General features: G+C 39.9%; 1 protein-coding gene across 1 annotated transcript in view; it reads left to right on the top strand.

The window, feature by feature from the left end:
* The first annotated feature begins 7,672 nt into the window (after positions 1–7,672).
* zmiz2 (zinc finger, MIZ-type containing 2) overlaps positions 7,673–26,571 on the top strand; it is a 35,047-nt gene continuing 16,148 nt past the window's right edge. Inside the window, exon 1 of the mRNA XM_083569307.1 lies at positions 7,673–8,251. The gene's annotated coding sequence lies outside the window, so the exon portion shown is untranslated. The remainder of the gene's footprint in view (positions 8,252–26,571) is intronic.

Raw genomic sequence — 26,571 nt, forward strand, 5'->3', positions numbered from 1 at the left:
GCAGAGCATGGCCCCTCCAAAAAGCACTGTTGACTTTAAAAGGCCAGAAAATGAAATCAAACACTCTGAGTTTCAGTTCCTCATGAGCTTGCTTCATGTGATCCAAGATTTGTGCTTTACTTCTGGGCTTCATCTTCACAAATATTGTCTGAACAGCAGATAAATCTCTGACAATAATAAAAAATAAATAAATACAGCTGCACTATTGACAAATTCATCCATCACTCTAGTGCAGATCATACATGTGTCTTTGACAGTTGCACACAGTTGGAATAGGAAAGCAGGCAGGAATGTGTTGCTCTTTTCTCTCATATTCTTCTTTGTCTGTATTCTTTCTCTGAACCTACTTGAATGGTTCAGGCTTGCAGGGTTAGTGGACGCAGCAATGGATAAAATCCACCAGCACTTTTTGTAAGCAGTAACTGGGTGCTGTTTGACCCTGATATGGCGGGCTTTTCATTCTTGGAGGGCAAAAAAGGGGGGAGTTGGACTGTTCTGGCCTGTGACATTGTTAAATGACTGCAGTAGATGGGAATGGGGAAGAGGAAGGGGGGCATGCAGCAGGTCGTGGGGGAAGGGAGATTGTGGGAGGTGGCACTGACATCGATAGCGAGGAGAAAAAGATGGGGAAAAAAGGCAAAGAATCTCAGCACCTGTTTCCAGGGCAACAGGGAGCTGCTGAGCATAAGTCTGACTTAACCCCCCCGCCCCGCCTTTGCAGCACTGGCCTCACACAGTGATGCAGGCACTTCAAGTGACTGATCTCACTCACAAAGCATAATGCAATGATAATGTTTTCAGTGATGCCTTTTTTTTATTCCCTAGCTCTTAAAAAGCCTCTCTTGTCTGGCTCACCTGTGGAACGTGTGTCCAACTTGATTTGATCTCTTTTAGGTGACATCTAATCTAATTAACTAATTGAATAAATGAAAAATCAATATTGCTTGTGAGAATGTAATGCTTTGATGGGCTCCAATTTGTCCTCTCATTACCTGGTCAGCTGACTCCTTTTGTTTCCTGCACCTCTGACAAAGAGCTCACTCCCTACAGCACTTGTCTGGTTCCAAACCTCTAGAGTCGCATTCAGTCACGCTCATCAAGACTGCAGATCTATTGTTCTTTTCTCAGCAGCTTCAGTCTAGCCTCTCTCTCTCTCTCTCTCTCTCTCTCTCTCTCTCTCTCTCTCTCTCTCTCTCTTTCTCCCTCCCTCCCTCCTGCTGTCTCTCTCTGCTGGATAATTCCCATGATATGTTCTTGCCATCGGCATGGAACGTACCATTCCTAAACAGGGAGTAATGAAAGCAAACTACAACATCCAAACCTTATCTGGCCACAATGCCATTCTGCCTCATGTACACTTTATAGCTTTTAACAAATGTGATACATATGGTGCTATAAATTATTCTGTATTATCCAGATTATCCTTGCTTTTCACCCCTCTCCTTCCAGCTCGGAGCTGCAGTGGTATAATCCATTCCCCTCTTGGCATGGTAAAGTGTCTGTTTTATTGACTCAGTGTCTTAAGGGCAGTTCTTTTCCTCTTTTACTGCAGATATGGCATTGCCCTGTGAGATCTTAACACGATATAACAAGGAACGAATATCAATTACACTCCAGCAAAAGAGCAAGGGATTGACAAACAAAAGGAACATGTAGACATAATTGACTTAAAAAAATTTTCCTGGTGATGTCTACCAGCTGAATCATTTTAAAAAGATCAGTAGGAGGATAAGATGCATAAACAAACCTTGTGAGGCAAATTCAAGCAATGGGCTCGTTTAAAATTCTCTAAATTGAGAAACAACTAAAATAATAAACGAATGAATTAAGATTTGGAATATGTTTTTAAGGAAAGCATAAATAATAATTAGTCACATGCTAAAAATGATTCACAGTCATTCACATTGAATAAGGCTTTATGGGATGTATAGGTATGCCTAGGACCTAAATTTCTATATTCAAGAGATCCAAGTGATTTTGAAATAGAGTTCATTATTAGGGCAAAGATAGCAAGAGCATCTTGTTTCGGCTTCTTCCATTAGGTGTCGCCTCAGCGGATCATCCATCTTCATACCTGTCCTCTACATCTGCTTTTTTCAAATCAGCTACCTGCATGTCTTCCTTCACCACATCCATAAACCTCCTCCTTGGCCTTCCTCTTTACCTCCTTCCTGGCAGCTCTATCCTTAGCATTCTTCTACCGATATAGCCCTTGTCCTTTCGCTGTGCATGTACAAACCATCTCAATCAAGCCTCTTTCACCTTGTCTTCCAAACGTCCTGCATGCATGGTCCCTCTAATAAAGTAATTTCTAATCCTGTCCATCCTCGTCACACCCAATGAAAATCTCAACATTTTCAGCTCTGCTACCTCCAGCTCCACCTCCTGTCTTTTAGTCAATGTCACTGTCTCTAAACCATACAACATCGCAGGTCTCACCATAGTCCTATAAACTTTCCCTTTCACTCGCACAGATACCCTTCCATCACATATCACGCCTGCCACTCTTCTCCACCCCACTCTTCTCCACCCACTCCACCCTGCCTGCACTCTTTTTTTTCCACTTCTCTAACACACTCTCTATTACTTTGCACTGTTGACCTCAGGTACCTGAACTCCTCCACCATCTCCACCTCTTCTCCCTGCAACTGCACCACTCCACTGCCCTCCCTCTCATTCACACACATGTACTCTGTCTTACTCCTACTGACCTAACCACAAATAACAATCATCTACAAACATCATAGTCCACAGAGACCCCTGTCTGACCTTGTCTGTCAACCTGTCCATCACCACTGCAAGCAGAAAAGGGCTAAGAGCTGATCCTTGATGTAGTCCAACCTCCACCTTGAACCAGTCTGTCGTTTCTACTGCACACTTTACTGCTGTCACACTGCCCTCATACATGTCCTGCACAACCCTCACATACTTCTCTGACACACCAGACTTCTTCATCCAATACCACAACTCCTCTCTCCACCATCGTACACTTTCTCTAAATCCACAAACACACAATGCAACTCCTTTTGACCTTCTCTATACTTCTCCATCAACATTCTCAAAGCAAATAATGCGTCGGTGGTGCTCTTCCTCGGCATGAAACCATACATGCTAACAAATGGTCACCTCTTCTCTCAGCCTGGCTTCCACTTCTCTTTCCCATAACTTTATGGTGTGACTGATCAACTTTTACTGCAGGTCTGCACAGCTCCCTTATTCTTAAAAACCGGTACCAGCACACTCCTCCATTCAAGTCAAGAAGCTTTTATTGTCATTTCAACCATATATAGCTGATGCAGTACACAGTGAAATGAAACAACGTTCCTCCTGAACCCAGGTCCATTCCTCAGGCATCCTCCCACCTTCCAAAATCTTGTTAAACAATCTGGTTAAAAACTCCACAGCCATCTCTCCTAAACATCGCCATGCTACTACCAAAATGTCATCTGGTCCCACTGACTTTCCACTCTTCATCCTCTTAATCGCTGCTTTCACTTCCTCCTTATTTTCCAATATCACACCAAATACCTTTCTTGCTGTATCTCTTATCACATTTGCAGTAGTTGCCCAATCATTCAGCACCCACCACCGAGCACCTGTCTGACCTCTTCCCTGAACCTTACACACCCTACACCTCCTCATCACCTCTGTTCCCTTCAACCACATGCCCATTAAAGTCTGCCCCAATCACTATCTTTCTTTCCTATGTACACTCTCCTCCACTTCATCTAACTCACTCTAGAATTTTTCTTTCTTCTCCATCTCACAGCCGACTTGTAAATCATAAGAACTGATGACATTTATCATCACCCCTTCTACTTCCAGCTTCACATTCATCACTCTATTAGAAACACTCTTCGCCTTTTCTACAGTCTTACTGTACTCTTCTTTCAGAATCACCCCTACACCATATCTCTTTCCATCCACACCATGATATAACAGTTTAAACCCACCTCCAATTTTCCTGGCTTTACTCCCTTTCCACTTGGTCTTCTATACACACAACATATCTACCTTTCTCCTCTCCATCATATCAGCTAACTCTCTCCCTTCACCAGTCATAGTACCAAGAATTTAAGTACCGGTTCCAACCCTAACCTTCACTCTCCTACACTTCTCTTTTTCCTGCTGTTTTTGCAGACGTCTTCCTCCTCTCCTTCTTCTCCTTCGGCCAACAGCAGCCCAATTTCCACGGGTACCCTGTTGACTAACAATACCTGCGGCGGTCATTGGTAACCCGGGTCTCGACCGATCCGGTATGAATTTTTCTTTCGTGATCCACATATTTGATTTGGCACGTTTTACGGTGGATGCCCTTCCCGAACGCAACCCTCCCCATTTATCCAGGCTTGGGACCGGCACTAAGAGTGCACTGGCTTGTGCAACCCTAATGGCTGGGTTTCTACAGCCATTAACAGTTAATTAAAGTTCCCTTAACTAGCATAATTACTGCATAGGTGTACATTAACAAGCCATTAACTTCATCATCAAAAAGCCACAATGAACTACTTAGCAGAGAAAACCTGTATTCATTGACCTGTTACTAAAGTTTAACTGAGCAAAAATTGTATTACATCATGTCTTAAATCATGGCATAACACAGCACTTCTTCAGGGGTTCCCTGTTTCAACCTCAGCTCATGTTACTGTCTATGCAGCATTTACATGGTCTTTCCTGGGTTTACTTCTGAGTTTGTAGGTTTCCTTACACCTCGTAAATAAATAGGTCATTAGGTGGATAGGTGATTTTATTTGTGAATTATTGTAGTATGTTTGGATTCTTGCCCCACACCTGATTTTTCCAGGATTGTTCCTGGATACAACACTAAATGCTCCTAATTTCTGTCCTAAACTCTAATCTACTTAATGATTTTTTTTCCAGCCTCTATTACTCCAGTTAATAACTGCAAACATATTCATTAAGGTCATCGTGGGCTCATAATTTATATAAATTATTAGTTAATAGGTGACTATTTGGCTGTTTTGCCTTATCATAAAAAATCTAAATAAAACTTAATACAAGTGTAAAGTTCTTGGTTAATTGTAATGACATTGTTTTAATGATGTTAACTAATTTGTTATAACATGTTGCCTTTTATTATGATCTTTTTCCAAACAGTTTTAATCGTTAATACAATAACTGATTGGTGTTTCTTTATTCATAGACTTAATCGGTTTACCCTTTAGATTCACCCGTGATAATTAAAGCACTTATTTAGAGACCTGGTAAGAGAATGGCCAGTAATTAAGGCTCTGAATACATACAGGTATTTGCTTATATGTAATGTCTTTCTGATTTGTCTCTGGATAGCTTTAGGCTTTAAACATTAGTAAATCCTGCTTCATGTAAGTGTTGAAAACCTGACAGCATCTGTGCATTTTATTATCTTTTTTTTTTTTTTACTAGCATCTGCAACAAGTCTTCATGAGCATTCATGAAATATAATTTCCCAAAATTATATTTCTTATAACTTTATTAAATATTTCTTATAACTTCTTTTAACTTGACACTACTAGTAACAACCAGTGCTGCTAACTAATCCAAAACTTGCACACTTAGGAAACTTTTACTCAGATCTAATTAAAGGTAGACTAATATTGCCATGCCATTAAATAAATTATGCATTTTGCAATATGGTCAAATGAGGTTTATGACACCAATAAGAAAATAAGGCTGCAAATAATGAATTTAGACTAACAACATTTAATTTAAAATTATACAATGACCTAATAAATTCTAATAAATAATGTCACTAATAAATTCAAGTATTTTGATTCATACATTTTTTTTGTTTATTTTTTAAGTTCAGGGGTTGTTCGTATGCACAGTATTTAGATGTGTTTGGAAGCTTTGACCTCTGCATTTGTGGAACTGCATGGTCCAGAACATCCTTATCACTTGCCTAATTATGTTAAATTGCTTCATATAAAAATTTACATCTAAGCTGTGACCTATAGGGATTTGTGGTTGGTTATGAAGTTGGCGGCACTGTGCATGGCTGTGATTTTCACTTTAGGTGCACCCAACAAACAGCACTTTGTCGGCTACAGAAAAGCAAGTTAAATATTTTTTTTATAAAAGATTGATTGACCAGACAAGGTTGTTTACACCTGATCTCTGTTAATTAAATTAATCTCTGTAATTAATCTCTGTAATATTAAACTATGCATTTTGAGCCAACACTGCCTACTTACAAATATTGATGTGGATTTCAATTTCTATATTTTTTTAAAAATCGGATATTATTAGTGTTGTGATTATTATTGTTGTTGCATTTAAATATGTGCTTTATTGATTAAAAAAGGAAAACCATTATACACTGAATTCCCCAAAAAAGGCACAAAAACGCCCAAAACACAAAGGTTTTTTTAAAATTGTGCAAATGTTTTAGGCAGTTGTTAAAAAAAGCTGTACAGCAAAAATGCTTTTAAAAATAAAACATGTTAATTTATTTTTATCAGTGAAAGAAAACTTTGCCCTCAAAACAACAGCATTAATTCTTCTAGGTAGAATTGCATTTCTAGGTATGTAGGTTGTTCCAAACATCTTGGAGAACTAACCACAACTCTGTGGATGTTGGCTGCCTCAAATCCTTGTCTCTTCATGTCATGCCAGACAGACTTGATGACGTTAGGATCAGGGCTCTGTGGGGGCCAAAATTATTACATTCACAACTCATTGTTCTTCTCCACACTGAAGAAAGTTCTTAATGACATTGGCTGTATGTTTGTGGTCGTTGTCCTGCTGCAGAACATACATATACAAAGATACTGATATATATATATATAGATATATATATATATATATATATATATATATATATATATATATATATATATATATATATATATATATATATATATATACAGTACAGACCAAAAGTTTGGACACACCTTCTCATTCAAAGAGTTTTCTTTATTTTCATGACTATGAAAATTGTAGAGTCACACTGAAGGCATCATAACTATGAATTACACATGTGGAATTATATACATAACAAAAAAGTGAACTGAAAATATGTCATATTGTAGGTTCTTCAAAGTAGGCATCAAGAGAATGCGAAGAGTGTGCAAAGCAGTAATCTAAGCAAAGGTGGCTACTTTGAAGAACCTACAATATGACATATTTTCAGTTGTTTCACACTTTTTTGTTATGTATATAAAAACTCTTTGAATGAGAAGGTGTGTCCAAACTTTTGGTCTGTACTGTATGTATATATATATATATATATATATATATATATATATATATATATATATATATATATATATATATATATATATATATATATATATATTACTGGTGATACATAAATAAAATCAAACACTATAGTAAATACCACACTACACTAAATAAATACTTGGATCACATGTCAGACTGCAATCTACTGTACTGAAGCGTATGCGGGCTGCATCCCCAACCGCATCCTACTGTAATAAATAGTGCACTTATGTTTAAGCAGCAGCGTGACTGAATAGCGGCTGGTTAAAGTTACAGTGTTGGGTGGCGCGCGAGTTTAACATACTCTTTAGTGTCCCAGCCCACGGTTTAAGACGGAACCCGTGTCACCGAGGGATCGTCAAGTCGCTCGATGTGCTGATCTGTTAATCTGGCCTGAAGAGACGGGGGGTGAGCAACAAAAACTGCTTCTATTTCCTTTTGATACAGGAGAGAGAGAGAAAGAGAGAGAGACAGACACACACACACACACACACACACACACGGGGAGGGAGGGAGAGAGAGCGAGAGAGACTTCGTCCCCGTGAGCTCATGAATAAATTATAGCGGCTCATTGTGCAATAGAGGGAGGAATGCGGTTGAGCCTGGCAAAATACGGCCGAGTGGGTAACGTTACGGACTATACACACTCTTACACACACACTCACTTCGAGCGCTCGCCTGTTTTAATAGTAGAGCAGCCGCTGGTTATGCTGCGGTCTCACCGCCGGACTCCGGGGAGCTCCACTGCTAGAGACACGCACAGAGCCCGGGAGCTTCACTGGTAGCCCGAGCGCTTAGCCTCGCTTCCACGCCGCTCCTAGATGGATTACAGGCAGGACTAGGGCGACTAGACTCGGTGTCGCGACTTCACTTCGAATTAAACCGATTTAGGGCGAAAGAGAAAACAAGAGGGAAATTAACTCCGTCTCTTGGTAGCAGTCGGAGGAGCGGTTTAAGGGTTCCATTGTCTTTTCGACTCCTACACGCTTCAACAAGCCGAGCAACCGCGGGCAGCCGGAGGAGTCTCAAGGTAAGAGTCCATAATGTAGCTCTACAGCTAATTAGCCTGTAGCAAAGCTATTCAGTACTGCTGCTTCTATTCTCCTTACATCTAACCAGCCGGGATTATTGCCCAGCTTGGGCACACGTTTTTACACATTCACTACGTGTCTCTTGTTTCTACAAAGTTTGAGGGTATTTTCTAAATTCCTGCTACCAGTTCCTTAGCTAGCTGAGCCACGCTAACATGCTAGCATTACTACTAGGTATGAACGTTCAGGTTAGCTAGCTGTTTAGCGAGCCGTTTTACACGCATCTCGTGTCCGTGTTTTGTGGTTAATGTGAAAAAAAAACACACACGGTGTGTGAAATTGTGTTTTGTAGGGAAACGTGTGTAATTGGTTGTAAAGAATATAATATTTTATAATCAGAAGAACAGTGGCTTCAGTGTAGCCGCGGTTGGAGTAAGTGAGAGAGATGCACCACGGATGGGTTTCATTTGCATTGTAAACTCACTTTTAGTCAAAAGTGACTGGTACCAGGGTTTGGATTAGTTTCTTCCACAATTTGAATTTGTCTTCAGTGTCGCCACTCTATTAATTCTCATCTAATCTGAGATGCAATAAGGGATGTTTTATGCAGCTGTACATTTTGCCCAGTTTCATTCCTAATACTTGAGACTGAGATGTTGATTGTGCTGCTGATGGACCCAAGAGTTACAGCAAGACCTGGATTTGAACTTCAGACCTTCGGCCTTAACTGCACATTTCAGATACTTTACACAACATAGTGTGTTTATTGTTCTGTAAATTTTATTGCCCTATACTCACCTCTCACTGATTATTTTCACATCATGTATTTTCATGAATGCTTGTGTGTTAAACTTCATTTTAGTCTGTTGTATACAAGCTTTATACAGGAACAGCATTTAAAACCTGTGGGTAGAAGTCATTTGTAAAGCACGCTGGGTAAAAGATGCAAAGACCAGGTTCTCGATAGTTTTTTTCCAGTGGTTAATAATCATATTGGCATGTATTAATAGATTTTTCAGTGTGGATCGCTGGAACAGTATTTTCTGCACATATGCTTATTTAGCACAAGTTTGTATCCAGAATGATTTGCGGTTAATGAATTTCGATGGGTTGGTGGTGCTCGCAAAAACTTCTGCTTTCATTCTGGGTGTTTGATGACGTCAGCATGCGTTACGTGAGTGTTACATGGTTTGGCAGATCTTCCACATGAACACAGAGCAGCACGCTGCTTTTGCATGTTTGACGTTTTGCATAAGTTGTCAACAAAAAGCTTGTCGAGAGTGAGCCGAGTTCCTGCGACAATGTCAGATAATTCTGAGAGATCCGATGGCACTTTTGGAAAAGAGTGATTGGTGCATCCAGACAGAAACAATCGAGTTTTAAAAATACTTAGTGTGAACGCACCACCTATATGCTTTATATGATGGAAGCATGTTGGAATAGGCAGGTTTTGTGCACTAGTCAAATGATTAATTGGCTTTTTATTGCACATAGTTGTCTGCTTTCTATGAATGCCAAACCCATGGCCCAGGTCAGAAAAGGTGGTGATAGGGACAGATGGTGTGGTTCTTGTAAAAAGCCAGGATCCATGATGCAGGCTTTGTGTTTGTGGGTCAGAGAACAGGTAGGCTACAGATGCCTTTTCCAAGGGTCAAATCATGACCACCTGGCTCCTTTTATTATCTGATGTCTTTAACATTCGTTTAACATCCCACCATTGTTTGTAGCACCACAACAAAAGTTTCATAAAATATAGTGATGCACTTTTATGCACAGGTATTCATAATGTATACAAAGAATTTAGACAAAAAGCTAATTAATAAAGCCAGGATTTTTTTTCTCTCAAAAGCATATTAAGCAACTGAGGAAAGCCTGTGTGAAAACCGATTTTCTACCTGATTGCATTCGGATGCTATCAGTCAGAAAGTGAAATGTCGGACCCACCAAAGTGTTAGCACCGTAATCTTAAAAAGGTCTAATCTTACCTTTAAGATATGTTGTTATGAGCTATTTGTGACGTTAATTGCATTGATCAGCATTTTATTTTTTTCAATGCAGCAAAGAGTCAGGGCCCCACACAAATCTGGCCCTTATATAAGGGACACTTAGGTGAGTCTGTGCTCTGTTTAGAGTCAATTTATTTTGCTTAGCTCCTGGAGTAAAATCCTAGCTGATCTTTAGCTGTCGTAGCTCTTCTGCCTTCATGTTGTGTGTCTTGAAATGCTTTTCCACTTACCCTGGTTCTCATAAGAGCCATTCTGTCAAAGCCACTGTCTTCCCCCATGGGAGCATTGTGAATTTTGATCCGTGTTAATGTATTGTTCTGCTGATATATGAAGAGCGAACAAACAGGCATTTTTAATAAAATGGACAGTGTGTGTACTTCATGAAAGACTTCTTGTCGTAAGAGTTTAGTAAATTATTGATAAGTGGATCTCGGTGTTCAGAAAATGAGCACTGTACATTTACACTTTGCTCAATCATGCAAGGAGTCATCCATGCTGTTTTTAGATCCTCGTGTGTTTTTAGGAGTTTATGTGATGTTAGTCAGAGCATCCCACTCATTTCCGTTCATTTCTTTGCTCCTGACGTAAAAACATGGGTCATTAATAAACTGCGTATTTTGAGATGGTTTGATTCATGCTAAGATTAAAAAAGGCTTTCATTAAAGCATCTCTGTATACAACCTAATGAACTCACTCACTCACTCACTCACACACACACACACAAATAGAGCAAAAAGAAGCTTTATAATCTTTTAATCATATCTTAATTGAGTCTCTACTACTTTCTGTTCGAACATATTAATAAGCCCTCTTAATTAAAACGTCCTGGGAATGCGCCAGGGTTAAAATAGTGCCAGTCACCCTTACATTTTTTTTTTTCTTTTAACCCGTGGAATATAAAACACACTGCTCTTGGGCCAAAGATGCATTGTGGAGACACAATTTTTTTCCCATGTTCAGGGCATGTCAACAGAAGCTCTGAATGCAAAACATAAGAGCAAGCAGGTCATTTAATTTAGAGCTTATATAACGAGACAATGGATGATTTTGGCGGATTGGCTCCCCTTTTTTTTTTTCCTTTTTTTTATCAAGTCATGCCTTAAAAAAATCAAAAGGCACACTTGCTTATTGAATAATCTGTTTAATTGGCATTTACAGTGCCGTCATTAATACTTTGTCATTTGGACAGTAAGGATTAATAGGGAAAGGCGAAAACCCCTTTGTGTTACAACAAAAAAATGATGGCTAAGAAACAATCCTCTCAGATTAACCTTTTTGCATATTATCTTTATAATTATCGTTTTATAACTCTTCATACCTAACATCTGCTCTTAATTGCTGTCCACAATTATTCTCACAATTATTTTTCCTATTGAGTTGAGTTTGTTGAGTTTCCTAAACTTTCCTAAAGTTTCCATTCATCTTATTCAACTGAAGTGATGCAGCAACACATTAGTCCTTTAGTCCGACATCCTCATCTGTACTGTCATCTGCACTATAAAACTTGTTCCTTGCAAAGAGCAACGTTTTTATTTAAATTTTTTAAAATCATTTATTAAATAAACATTTACCACCTCTTGTATGCCAGGAAGAACGAACTCTATCATGTCTTTAAAAAGCCCAATAACGTGTTTACCTTTTTTGATTCTTTTTTTTATTTTTATTTTATTTAATTTTAAGTTGTTTGCTTGATAGTTGTGGTTGAGGATTAAAGGCTTGTAAAGCACCAATATGTGAAGCGATGACTAAAAGACTCGCTGAGAAAATGACCTTGACTGGGGATTTGGGTTCACTATGAATAGCCAGCAGTTACTGCTAACATGCTGTGAGGAATTTCTTTAATAGCCACACCTCGGCACTGGTAAGTGTCTAAATATATATTTTTCTTGGTTGTTTAAGCTTTGTCAGCATATTCTTTGGAATTGAGCACTTATGTATTGGTGGCTATCTCAGTGCTTGTATTGAGTTCTCTTGTCTGCATCGTGCAGGCGCTAAGCAATGAGGCTTTTTTTATTTTTTATTTTTTTAACAGCCGCAGCCCGAGCTGTGCCAGCCGTGTTGGAATAATCAGCCTGCAGTGCCTGCTAGGATCGTCTCATTGTGGTTGCGCTGAAGGATCACATTATGTCAGGTTCCGCTCTCAAGTGATGGTTTGCGGTCATCGTAGTTAATTGAGTGGGATTCAGTTTCCGAGGAACGCCCCTTTCGTTAACATGCAAACGGGTCGCCCTGAGACGGGACCCCCTACTCAGGGGAAAGATGTGCTTTAAACAAGTTTATTAGATCATAGAACAACAGCACATGGGGGATTGTCCACCATTAAACATTGAAAAGTTGTAAAATCAATCTCATCAATGGCCAAGGTGGAAGTGTGGCCACACTGAGGCACAAAAACATTCCATCTAGGCTAAATATTATATGGTATAATTTGTTATATGGACAAAATTTTGTGGACACCTGACCATAAGCTTCCTATGTGCTGTTGCAACATCCCTTTCCACGTTAATCCACATTTGCTCACCGTTCTGTGAAGATGTTCTACTGGATTGTGGAGATTTGTGCTCGTTTAGCCATCAGTTCATCCCAGAGGTGTTCAGTAGGGCTGCTCAAGTGTACGCAGGTCACTTAAGAGCTTCCACTCCAACACAGGTAAAGCATATCAATATGGATATCATATACACAAGGACATTGTATGGCTGAAAAAGGTTTGGGTCTCCTAATTTAAGGGAAGGGAAAATTGAATCCTACTGCATCTAAAGACCAATCCAATTTGTTAGTAACAGTTTGATGAATAACCACATCTGGGTGGAAATGTCAGATGTACAAAAGTATTGTATTTGAAATTGGCCTCTTTGGTTTAAAAGGACAAAGCCTTAATAACTGATCAATTATCAATTATTATCCAATTCATGTTCAGATGATTGGTTCTGCAATGAGTAATACACTGCAATGCACTAGGATAGATAGAAATAAACAGGTTGCCACAGCCTTAAATGCTCTTGCAGGTCTATTTCAAGACAGCATAGTTACTTAACTATGACTTTGCATGCAAAAACGCTTGAGCAATAGTAACTAACATCCTAAGCACTGCGCATAGATGTATGTCGGTTGGTAATGTTGCTGTGGATATCTCTGTTAATTAAAGTTGATTAGCAAATATGGTTTAAATCAGAGATTGGAGTACCTTTGTGATTTGAGAATAAAAACTCCCCTCATACATCATTTATCTCATTTTAATACGTTTGCTTGTTTTTAGCCATGTTGCATATTGTGCAAGGTCACTGGTAGATGGTCACATGACCATATATGGTATGACCATTTTCACATCATCATAAAGCGTCACTACTCTGGCAAGTCCCAACTGTACTCCCTATTTACTGTTCTGTGTTTTAAACTTGTGCAATGCTTATGTTTTCCTTGAGGAAAGAAAAACAAAGATTTGCTATAGTGTTTTTGTTTTGCTTTAAGATGAATCATGATAACTTTTTTTCTTTTAGGTACAACAGAATCTTTACAAGGGTTTTTTTTTAAAACCTCCGCACTTGTCAGTATTTGACACTTGGACTTTGTAAGATAAAAATATTGTATGGTTGCAAGCACAAGTGGCAGAAAAAAAATCAGGCATCCTTTAAGCCAATTGTCCAGCCAGACTTGCTCTAAACCCATGATACCCCTATCATTGAACCCAACTTCGCCGATACACTGTAAATAACCACATTCATTAATAGCGTTAGCCCGGGATGTTCATCCAACGGTAATCCCTAAGCAGGACAGTCCCTAGCATCAGAGAGCAGATCATAGACACAGGTGTTACTCAGACAACAACACTAGTGTTAACATAAGGTTGACAGTAAGAGTGAACAGCCTGAAGATCATCAGATAGCTCTGCCTGTGTAATCTGTCTATGCCTTTCTTTCCGTTTGCCCCCCTTGCTCTTGCAGTGCATTTCCAGGCAGATGGAGAAAGAGATGGCTGACCTCCTATTGACTGGCTTAGCGCACAGCAAAGATCTTTAGTAGCTGACTGCTTCATTACACCCCCCTCCCTGATCAAAAGCAGAGACTAGGGGTCATCAACTTGCATAATAAACGGAATAATGTCCAAGCAGCACTGCTGTATGGAACAACTTCGATCTTTTTTCCTTACTTAAGACAAGACTCATTTGTTCTGCACGGTCTCTTGTGAAACCATTTAGCCAGAATTTAAGCTGCCGTTCTTTTGTTAGTTAAGCCACAAGCAGAGGGTTTGCCAAAGTCTTGAGCATGCTCAAGCTACCTTGTGGCCATCACAGCATGATTGGAGCTCTGAGATGTAGCCAGGATCACTACAAATTGTCTTGTGCCCAGAGTAACCTGGAAAACCCAGACTGGACTGTACGTGCCCAACACCACTCAAAACTTTATTGCAGGCAAGACATAGAATAAAGTGCGTCCTCTCATTGTCTTGTAATATCGTCAAAAATTCAACAGTAAAGAAAATGAAATGATGGGGCTGTGTTTAATGCTGAACTTTTTGTTATGGAAGTGTAATGGCTGTTAAAAATGACTAAAGGCTACACTCTTGGGATTGGGGGAAGGGTTGGTCTGTGCAGTGCAGTGGGGGCAGGTAACTCTCCCTTTTTGGAACAGCTGCCGTTTGCTGTGCAAACTGATGTTCCTTTGCTCCCCCCGGTGTGTTTGGCTACACAGGAACAGCTTTGATCTCTATAGGACGCAAGGCTTTTTGGACCACTCACTTAAATTGCTCCTGTAGGCCCTGTGGCCTGGGGACTGTTGATTCTTTTTGAAAGATGAGGCGGGAAAAGACATTTTGTGTTGGATATATACGTGCAAAAGTTCACTGAGGTCAGCCCAGAGTACCGTAATACCAGCTGCTGGGAATCTTGAGAATTTTAGTGAAGAGGGTGTTCAGAAGAAAGACCAGCTACTAATAGATTCCTCTTTACTAAATATGTTAAGTTATGCTTGTGAATGTGCCAGGCTTTTTTTTCCAGCTATGTGCCTTACTGTCATGTTGATATTTATGTGTATGAATTATAATACAAATTGATTTTTAAAGAGCAGTCGACACTCTATAGTAGCGTAGTAGAATGTTCGAACCACTGATTAATAATAGATGCAAAGAAGCTGTTAATAACTGTTTCTTGGTGGTCTTTACAACCTTCTGCTTCAGTAGTCCAGATGCTTAACACGTGTGTTATGACATTGAGTTGGTACATAGCCTCTTGATCCATCACAGTGTCTATGGATTTTCTCAAGTGCTTTGCCTCAGCATCCTTAAGGCAGGTTTATGCTCGAAGCCTTCAGAAGTAAAAAAAAAAAAATTATTTAATGTGTGGTTGCAAGGCAATTGTGAAGCATAAACCTCTGACCATGAAACTGCAAGCGTTGGAAATCGGTTTGATCTGTAGCTTTGAACTTTGTCCAAGTTGCACTGTTGTGAAAAATGTCACTGTAAGTGACAGTAATTAGTTCAGTTGCATTTCCCATAAGCAAGGTGAATGTGGAGTTCATTTCTTTTACTAAGCAATACCAAACCAATTAATTTTTTATTACTCTTGTACATAAGCAGATTGCCAACACTACTACATTTACACCCGTCAATTAATATTCACAGTTAACGTTGTGGAACATCTGGGAAACAATGATCACTTACAATTCAGCAGATATAAATAGTTTTCTTAATGCCCCCTACCTCCAGACACACACACACACACACACACACACACACACACACACACACACACACACACACACACACACACACACACACCCTTCTTTAGGTTGATAAGACAAAACCTGTGGTGGACAACTTTATTTCTGACTGATACAAAGTGCTGATTCTGGAGACTTCTTCCAAAAAATGCTCATTAAATGTCTTTTGAATTTACTTTTACCAAATTAGCAGTTATGTGATTTTTGCTATAAAATCCGTACTGTCTGTTTCTGTAGAAGTGCTAGAAGCTTTAGAATAAGCGTATAACCTCTTCTTTCCATACTGACAGAACTTCTGTTAGAGTTTACTTTTTTTTACCCTGCTGGAAAAAGTCAAATTGAAACCAAACTTACTCATAATTGCACCTCCTGTATAATGCTGATAAATTGTTGTGAAATGTATTTAACAAACTGTAATAAATAAATTATGTGTCCTGTTGTTAGGGCAGACTGCATGAAAATGATTACATTCTCAATTTAAATGCTGTTGATGTGAATATGCAGTGAACATTTAAATAGAAATGATTAGACAGACAGACAAATAGATTTTTTCATCTTTAAAGTACTAATGCATAATCTTGATGAATACTAATATATAATAATATAATATACTATATACTAATATACTGCTCTCCTAGCATATGGATTTGTGCACTTTTTCAGCTTATAATGACATGATGAATCCTGACAACATAATAGATTAATGGTGTCATTTAAAGTGTCATTCTCAAATATTGTATACCAAGAAAGAAAAAGTAGTGGGTTTCATCTATTTAATAATAATAATAATAATAAAAAAAAGATTTGAAAAAAATTGCAATTAGTTTATAAAAATGTTCACCACATGCTTTTGATCATATCAACAATTTTGATAACATGACAAATGTCCTGTTATATAAGTATTAGGCTAGACAAGTGACGAAAGATCATGGCATTATATTGCCTGCTTTCTTCCTGTGGTTTTCATCTGTGAAATCGACCTCTGTCTAATCTTCCCATCAGCCCTTTGCCTGGCTCTGGTGCAGTTTTGCCACCACTCTGCCCAGCTGTTTGGCTATTCAACAAATAAACCTGCTTTCCTTTAATCTGGCCACCGGCAGAAAACAGCCCCATGTCATCACTCACACCCTTCACATGATGTTGCCTTTTTGTGTACAGTACAAATGATCATTATATGGACAAAAGGAAGGTGAGAGTGAGGGGTTCCAAGCCCTGTCTCTCACTCATTTGCTTACATTAGGGTAACATTTGAACATTTAGTTCAGAACATGGGCTGCTTTGCATCGCCTGAATTGCTCAGTGTTATTTTGGTTATACTTGTATTAGGCCTCCTCAGGTAATTGCATTCAATTTTTCCGTAGCAATCCTACTATTAGCATCACAGTGAGGCATTTCTGTTTGTCATCAAAGAACTTTTGGATAAATATGTGGCGCAATCTGGTACTGTAAAGTCTGAAAGGCCGCGTGAGCTTTGTGTAAAGAGAAGCATTTGCTTATTAGTCCGCGAGTTTGATTTGGATTGGAAATGAAATTCAAATCACTATTAAGTACGCCACATGAAATGCTCAGCACAAGTGGACTCTTGATTCCTTTTACGTCCTCCTTCAGAAGAGATGCAGGTTGGTCTGGTGTAAAGAGACTCAACTGGCTGACTGGAAAAGGTTCTTTGTCAGGATCTTCCTCAGGCAGAGCTGAGCAGCAGCCATGCAAGGTCATGCGGGTTAATGGATTCTCTGTACCAAGTGATTGGGACATCATGGACAATGACGGACGCCTCATTAGCGTCACGTCTCATCACAAGCCCCCTTGCGTTGACCAAGCAAAACCAGACGCCGGGTTATCAGTTGTTATAGATAGTAGTTTAGACAAAGCTTATGATGTTCTTATCACCACAGTTGTATGTTTTGTTTTTTGTTGTTGTTTTGACAATGGATTTCTAGCATCTTAGCAACACCAGAATGCCTTTTAGTAGGAACAAGCTGATGGCTGTTAAATAGAATTGCGTGTTATACCAACACTCTAAAAGACTTTATCAAAAGTGTATATTCTGTATATTTTGATAAATCAAGTGGCAAAAAAACATTATTGTAGAGGGTTGTTTGTTACCAAGAATGACCCAGTCAGTCAATTAACAAATGACCGATACAAGCAGCATAGTATAGAATTTTTTCAGTCCCTCTGAATGTATGTTGTGTAGAGATTAGAGGTGCCACAAAATAGTTTATGAAGGTTCTCTGTTTGCTGTAGCACTAAAAAGTCATCAGGACATTCAAGCTTTCCTGATCTTTAACCTCTTCTACCTAACAAGAAGTTGTGGAGGAGGTGGCGGGGGTTACTAAATGACACCCAGATGGACCTCTAATAATTGGTTTGTTCTACAAGATGTAGAATCTTAAATAAACTTTCTTTCGGCTTCTCCCATTAGGGGTCGCCACAGCGGACCATCCGCATGTTTGATTTGGCACATGTTTTTAGGCTGGATGCCCTTCCTAACGCAACCCTCCCCAATTTATCCGGGCATGGGATCGGCACTAAAAGTGGCTGGGGTTGGTTCCCTGACCGGGAATCGAACCTGGGCCACAGCGGTGAGAGAGCCGCATCCTAAACACTAGACCACCAGGGAACCTATGTAGAATCTTAAATGATATTGAAAATATTTTTAGCATTTATGATTTTTGACTCGACCCTACAGTGAAATAAGAGATGCCTGTAAACTAGAAAGCGATTATCAGACCTATCAGAACCTGAAAAATCCAGTTCAGTAAAAGAGAAAGGAGATAGGAATGTCAAAGATGCATATTTGTTCATGCTGTTGTCTAATTTTACTTTTCACAGACTTCACAGAGGTGAAATTTGCAGAATGATTTGATATCCCACCCAAATAGTTTTCTGTTTACGTCAAAGACACAAACAAGTGCAGCACATGGGGTGAGTTTAATTGCCCTTTCAGATCTTTGTCAAGTAAGTCATAATACAGCGTTTGTGCACGTGGCTGTTTGTAGTAACGTCATTCAGATGTCTACGCCATAGGTCTGTGGTTATTTACGGGTAGCAAACCATGTAATTTGTGTTTGACACATGCCATGATGCTCTCTTCTGTTTTGAATTGTTGAGTAAGCTTTGGGACATTAATTTTTCTGGGACAGTAAAAAAAAAAATCGTCCTGTCTGTTTTTTGATCGCAATATTCTAGATGTAACAGGTTTGTGAGTAGATCTAGGAGTGTTTTGTAGTGCAGCGTATTTAAGTGCAGCATCTGGGCAGGCAAGCATTTTCAACTAAACAAGTCTAAATTGTAGACAATTTTGAGACACCATCCTGTAGTGTGGTTCAGACTTAAAACAGCGGAGGACTAACCACAGTGCTAACTTACACTGTACCTCTGAATTCGTCCGAAATGTAAAAAAAAAAGTTTAAGCCTGCTCTTCTCCCCAAAAGGTGCCTCAGTAGTCTACACGGATATATTTTCAGATTTTTAACACTAATTAATGAAAAGATTTTATATTGAGAATTTAATGTTGCTTTACCATCTTCGGATCATTTTTATTATGAGAGTATATATTTCTCAGGTGAAAGATTCGCTGATTTTCTTAGGTCAGTTCAGAATTTACATGTATGTATGTGAGTCAATTCAACAATGAGAAGAGAATAAGAACACACGGAGCGCTCAATATGCAACGCATCATAATTTGCAGGACCACTATACAAGTTTAATTCAAGAGCACGAGACACAGGGTGCAATTCCCGGAACCTTGCTCTGGGTTTTTATTTCTTTTTTTTCTTCCTTTTTTTTTGGGAGCCCACTGATATAGTGGGCTGGGCGACCACGTGCTCTCCATTCAAAGTGTTCAAACATAATATCATTGTAAAAATGAACTGTGAGGAGTTTACTGCTTTTAACTCTCATCATCAAAAAACATAAACACAGCTTTAAACAGAAGGTTCCATGACAACATTATTGCTTTATATTTGGTGTGTGGCTCATATTGGTGCTTTTACACAGTCTGGAAAAAAATGGTGGTTTGTACAACAGCGAGGACAGGTTGATTACAGCAGAGATTTCCAGTTCTGTACTTGGTCCTGAGAAACAGAATGCTACCTTAAAAAGTTTCCATGGCTTGGACTTCTTTTCTATAACCTGGCAGCTTCTGTGCACCATGTTTGTTAAGGACTTGCAAATATGCCGGGTGCTGGAACAATGTACATTTGCATGTGTGTGTGAATGTAAGCTAGAAAGAGCTTGCAGTGTGTTTGTGTCAGACTGGAATGATTCAGCACCGAGTGCAGAGGGTGGAACTCCCTTGTCTGACGGACGCTGTGACCCTGCGTAGCACCCCCGCAACTGTGACATCACAGTTCGTCACTGCCTCGTTTTGTCTTTCCGAGGCTGATGTAGCTGACCACAGCCTACGCCCACTGACTGGAAACCCAATTGTTCCACCAGTGTGCATCTCACGTGTGTGTGTGTGTGTGTGTGTGTGTGTGTGTGTGTGTGTGTGTGTTTGTAAGGTTTTATTTCTTGGAAAACCAGCTGCACTTCTTGAATGTCCTCCGATCTTTTAGCAATCGCATTGACCAAAATTGACCTTGCGAAGACCACATGTATGCAGCTGGATACAATTCGACTAGCTCTTATTCATTGCTACTGTTTACTTACCACTCTAGCCTATAAAAGTCTGAGAAAGTGTTGACGTGGGTCAAAAAAGGCGATCCTTGGCTGCTCGTTCCACATGTGACCAACATGGATTTAAATGCCCCGAGTGGATTGTGGTCTTACGCTTTCTGCCAGCGCGTCGCGTTTACCGACTGCAAGCTGTGCACGAGAGATGGATCCTCACAGCTCTATTTTAAGCCTGAGGGCCACGCATGTGAACTGTGTCCTGAGCTCACCTCGAGAGCGCCCTAGTTAAATAAAAGAGGAGAAATGTCTTGTGTAAACATTTCCCCCGTGAAATGTTTAGTCTGATCTCTGACTTAAACTGTGACACACTCTATGAGTTTGAGGTGAGGCTGGTAAGGCTCCAAATATCAACCGTCTGTAAAATCTCTTTCTGAAGAAGAGCGTAACGAGCTGAGCTGGCCTATTAGCGGTGTTCATTATTCAAAGCTAGAAGTCATTGTTTAACTTGTTGCAGGTTATGGACAGGGTCAAGCAAAGCTCTTTTAAAGAGGTGCGTCTGTTTGATTTGATTTACCTATTGAACAGAAGTGACACCGAATAGGATTCTGTTCTTCTAAAACTGTATACTGTAAAGTCTAAGTGTGTTGAAAGGGTGTTACTGTGTAATGCGAATATGTCCTGGAACAAGCACAGCACCTGTTCTTGGGTATAACACCACTGACAATATTTTTACTCCTAGATAATCGCTGCCCTGCAGTAGCTTCTTGGCATGCTTTTCCTACCCAAAGCTGGAAGAATAATGTGGCTTTTGTCAGCGAGGCAGGGCAGCAGTAAGCTGCCTGTGCACAAGTCTCCGTCGGGTGCTCGCGTCACCGTTAATCAGGTGAACCATCAGTCAGTCAACCTGTTTTCTCCCCTCTACAGCACTGAAAGCGAGAAAGCCAACACTGTGCAGAGTGAGTCACGTTGCAGAGGAAAGAGCGTGGGGAAATGGGGGGGGGGGTGCGTGTTGAAGTCAGACAAGTTTATCAAGCAGAGGCCCTTGAGCGAACCAGCCGAAGCTGCTTTTATAAAGGACAGTCAGTGGCGTAACAAAGTCGTTAAAAAAGGAATCAATACAACATGGCTCCATTTGCATTCGCAGCTCCTCGATTCAAAGCGCTCATGCGGGGAAAATGAGCTTTGGAGCACCAGGAAATCCTACTCTACACCATGAGCAGTATTCTGAGAAATGTTTGGGCTGTAAAAGAGTTTTTGATCTGTTTCTGTACATTCCAGTTGCCTAATGTAAATATGCTTGACCATGGCAATTTCACAGGACAGATGAATACATTGTGTTTTTGATTTCGTTTTTTTTTTTTCCTGCTGCATTGGTATATTGTCTGACAAACTATCTGACAAGCAAGAAAAATCAATTAGGCTCTTTATTTAATGTTATTCAATTCAAATTCATTTTTGTGTCATATTTTTCACAATAAAAGTAGCCACAAAGCAGATTTTCGGAAATAGATGAAATGCATGCAATCAAATTATGATTTATTTTACTCCTTATTGTAAACAGTGAGACTTTGCTCTTGTTAATCACTCGACTTATATAAACCCTGTTTACTTTCATTTACCTGCCTATACAAGATATGGCATCATTTGCAACTAACGCCTGTTAAAGCAAGGTGAAAGTTTGTTGGGGGTTTTTTTTTTGTTTGTTTTTTTTTTTTTTTTTAATAAATCTTGTTTGGCAAACCCAATTCACTCCCACATGAGAGAGTATGCAAGACAAAACAATGGTATGCAGGTTATTTTGTATGTTTACTTATAAGAATCTTGTCTTTAAGGTAACTAGGGTGGGCACTAAGTATTTTTAGTTAACTTTGGACCTGAAACTAAAGAAAGAGAGCCTGATTAAAAACTGTGGCACCCTTGACCTGGAGAAAACTCACTGCACCATTAATTTTGCTGAGTAGAGATAGTCTCGTTCCACTCTGCTGCTGCAGCTACTCAGCCTTGGCTTGCTGCCTTTCAGCTAGACACAAACAAACCTGCACACCACTTACAGATGTCTCATGGAACACTGAGGCTTAGGGGATGCCATGTCAACAAATGCATACCTGCACGGCAGGCGTTAACATTACTGCAATCTGTGTGAGGACGTAAGGCTTGTCACACTGAGCGATTAAACCCGTATGCCAGACTGGATTTGAAAACTCGTCCTGTGATAGCGAGTGACGTCTGATCAGTTTATTCAGAGGGAGGTGTCAGAAGAATGCTACATGAGCACACAAGGCCTATAGGTATAAGAAAGGCAAACAAGATTTAAAACACTGGACTGTCTACTATGCAAACACAGCTGACCTGGGAGACGAAACAAACAGACGAAACCCCTCCCCATACACACGCACACACACACACACCCCAGGGCTCATGTGCACAAACCACAAGGTGTGTAGTGCATGCTCAAAAAAGTTGCTAGAAATCACCAGATGACTGCATGGACTTGATAATCTGCATATTCATTGAATATTTATATTTATTATCAACACTACATGAAATCTGTCCATATTTTCAGATCCTACATGAGCTCTGTATCATGCACAGGACAGTTGCTAACTCATGCTTGGGGGGGTAGAAGCCATGCCCACAAACTACCTTACATACAAGAATCTGACTCTCTGTGGCTTCCTGCCTGTTTGTTTACTGGTTTTTATCACTTCCTTGGGTAAAAAGCCCTGTTTACTCACTTTGTGTTTTCACTTTAACTAATTGCCAATTCCCAACTTACCGCTGCGTGTTTGGGAACCCGACCAGTAAATTTTTACAAACTGCTGCCTTTCTTGCTCAGGGTGCACGACCAGACACGGACAGTAAGTACATTGTCAAGATTCCAGTTTACCCATTTCCTGACAAAAGCACAACTTTACTGAGCACAATAGCTACTAAACCCTAGCAATGGCAAAAACCCTGCTGGTTTACACTGGCAAGTCCAACAATAAGGAAGGAAATCCATTTATAATCATCTTTAACTTGTGCTTGGGCTTTTGTGTCCTCGAGGACAAGTCTTTTCTTAGTTGCTGTCTGCTTAAAATTGACAGCATTGAGTTGTGAATTGGTAAGCCAAAAACATTTTGAAGAGTAATCGTCGCAATAAACTAGCAATTCCATGTCAGTTTCTGTGCTGTAGGTATTCAACTTTTTTCCAAAGAAAAATATTTTAAGTATTAAATAGTTCACATTCCCACAGCGTAGGACTGATCCCTGTAAATAACGCCGCACATCTTTTGGTTTGTAAATTCACTTTTCTTCTGTTATTCCGTCTGTTTGTGTGTGACTTGCTGTCCTGTTATTCTGATTGCCTTAAACCTGCTCTATTTACAGTGGTGGTAAAGTTAATGATTTTTGCAGTGCTCGTCATATGTGTGGTCAACCTGGTGTGTGCAGGAATGTGTTATCAGACCCAGTCTTCCTGTGGCTCCTAATCCCCTTCCCCCTGGCTACCCTCCCCCGTGTGTCTATTCTCTTGTGTGCGTGCGTGTGTGTGGTTTTGCGGCCTCTAAACTAAGCGTCATTGTCATGTGACTAGAGTTGCTCTGAGTTTGGCATGTGGACAATTGGCAGATTTTGGATTGCAGGCCCAAGTGGGTCATTAAACTCATTTTGTCTTTACTGATGCTCCATTTCAAGCTATTGACTCGTGATTGAGTAGACATTACAAAAATCTATTTGATAAAGCTAAAACAGGGCTTCTGTTGTTTTAGCTTGATGCTGTTAAACAGTAGACTACAGGTCAAACATGGAGAACCACACTGCACTTACTTTTCCCCAGTTTTTTTTTTAAATCCCAGTTTTACTGGTGTAGGTTCTCTTTTCTTGCCTGATGTCTATTCTGCTCTACTACATGGTTGCACATTTAAACCACCATGTCCCCTCAGAGAGCTGAATCTGCACTCCAGGTTTAAGAGCGCTGACACACAGCCGTTTCTGTGGCCTATCAGAAATAAAATGAAGTAAAAAAAAGCCTGCAGGGCCCATGCGTGCTGCCTTTTAGAAAAGCGTAGGTGTTCAGTCAATGCTCAGTGCACATGCTTGTTTAATTGAAATGCGCTGTAAAAGATTACATATTTGTCATTTATACCTACACTATACTCATGTCTCAATTCCTGTAGTAGAGTCCTGGCTCAGGCCCTGCCCAAATTTTCCTGTTTTGCGAGCACAACCTGCGACACAAACAGAAAAATGTAAAGTGTAAGACAGAGGAATGGCAGTGTAAGAGAAGACACTGAGATTTCACAAGCAGGAGGGAGATGGTTGTTAGCAAGTGTGCTTTGGCGAAGGGGGGGGGGCACAGCAGAAAGATCTGGGCACTGCAGGCAACGGGAGGAATGAGAGATGGATAAATCCACCTAGGAAAGAGTGAAGGAAAGAACAGTGTGTTCTGTTCCTTGTGGAGTCAGAACAGTTTGTGCTATTATCAATCACACACACACACACACACACACACACACACACACACACACACACACACACACACACACAGAGGCCCAAACATAGAAAGAAAGTGAGGAGAGACAGAGATCAGGATGCTGAAGTGCACTACCCAGGGGCTCGTAAATTAGATCCAGTGGTTTACGAGTGTGTGTGTGCGTGTGCTGTCTGCATGGTGCCAAGCTGCTTTATACCTTTTTTGGCTGCCGCCATGACGCATAGCTTATGGTTTCTGCACTTTAAACCGCTCATTTAGAAGGTGCCGTGCGTGGTATACGAGGGTGCGCACGCGAGAGAAAGCTGCAGTGTCGCGTTTAGCTACGCCAGCAGATGCGTTACTGTAATTTGTAGTACCAGTTTGGATGGCCGCTCCTTTGCTGAAGGGGCTCTCAAATGCACGGCACTAATAATCACAGAGGTTGGCTTTTCAAGTGCAGGCCTAATTAGACACAGACAGTTCAGTCCATCAGCCCTTCGGTGGACATTAATTAAATTGAAACCGTATAAAGCACGGCGAGGGCGTTCAGACGCCGTTAGGAGGCTAAACACATAAATGTGTCCACATGCTCTTGATGTGTTGCAGTGTGGAAAGGCCAAGATTTAACAAACCGTGATGGCACGTGGCTGAAAAAGAACCGTGTGAACATGTTAATATTATTAAGCCTGCTTCAATCAAGTGGATATCCAAACACAACTGCGTGAGCGTATTATCTAAATCTCCTTTTTCTGTTACTAATCACACATGCATAGAAACATATACGTGTGTGTGTGTGTGTGTGTGTATATCATATGTATATTCTTAGTGTACTTGCTCAACAGTTTCTGAACGTTTCACATTCTATAGCCTTTATTATTTATTTGTTGTACATATATTTGCATATTTATCAGCACTTGTCAGTTTGTACAACGCTACTATTTGCAGTTCTGGTAGATGCTAATTCCATTTTGTTGCTGTGTCCCTGTACTATGGAACGTTAAAGCTGTATCTGTCTATCTTTACACACACACATATATAGCACTGTGCAAAAGTCTTCAGCCATCACCAGATTGTTGGCTTAAAAGTGTTTTAATGATCGTCCATATATATATTTTTTAATTATACATATCTCTAATAAAGGGAAATTCCATACTAAAATCCATTCCTCTAATATTTAGGTCCGGACTGTGGAGGCCAGTCAGTGACTGTCTGGGTATTATTAGCTGTTTTTCTCTCCAAATATGATTTCACTGCATCAGTGGTGTGCTTGGGATTATTATGCTGAAAAATAAAACCAATCAGACACTTTCCAGAAGGAATGGAATGATTAATCAGTTCAGACAATATCGCCAACACCACTGGCAGAAATGCCCAAACCAGGACAAACTTTCCACAATGTTTCACTGAATACAGCAAGCACTCATTCTATTCTTCCATCTCTATTCAAATCATCTTCTCATATTGCCGGCTAAAAAATGTCCCTCTGTAATACCCTTTTCAAATAATCTTTATTATAATTTTGTAAG

This window comes from Silurus aristotelis, assembly GCF_946808225.1.
Source record: "Silurus aristotelis genome assembly, chromosome: 18".
Classification (NCBI taxonomy): domain Eukaryota; kingdom Metazoa; phylum Chordata; class Actinopteri; order Siluriformes; family Siluridae; genus Silurus; species Silurus aristotelis.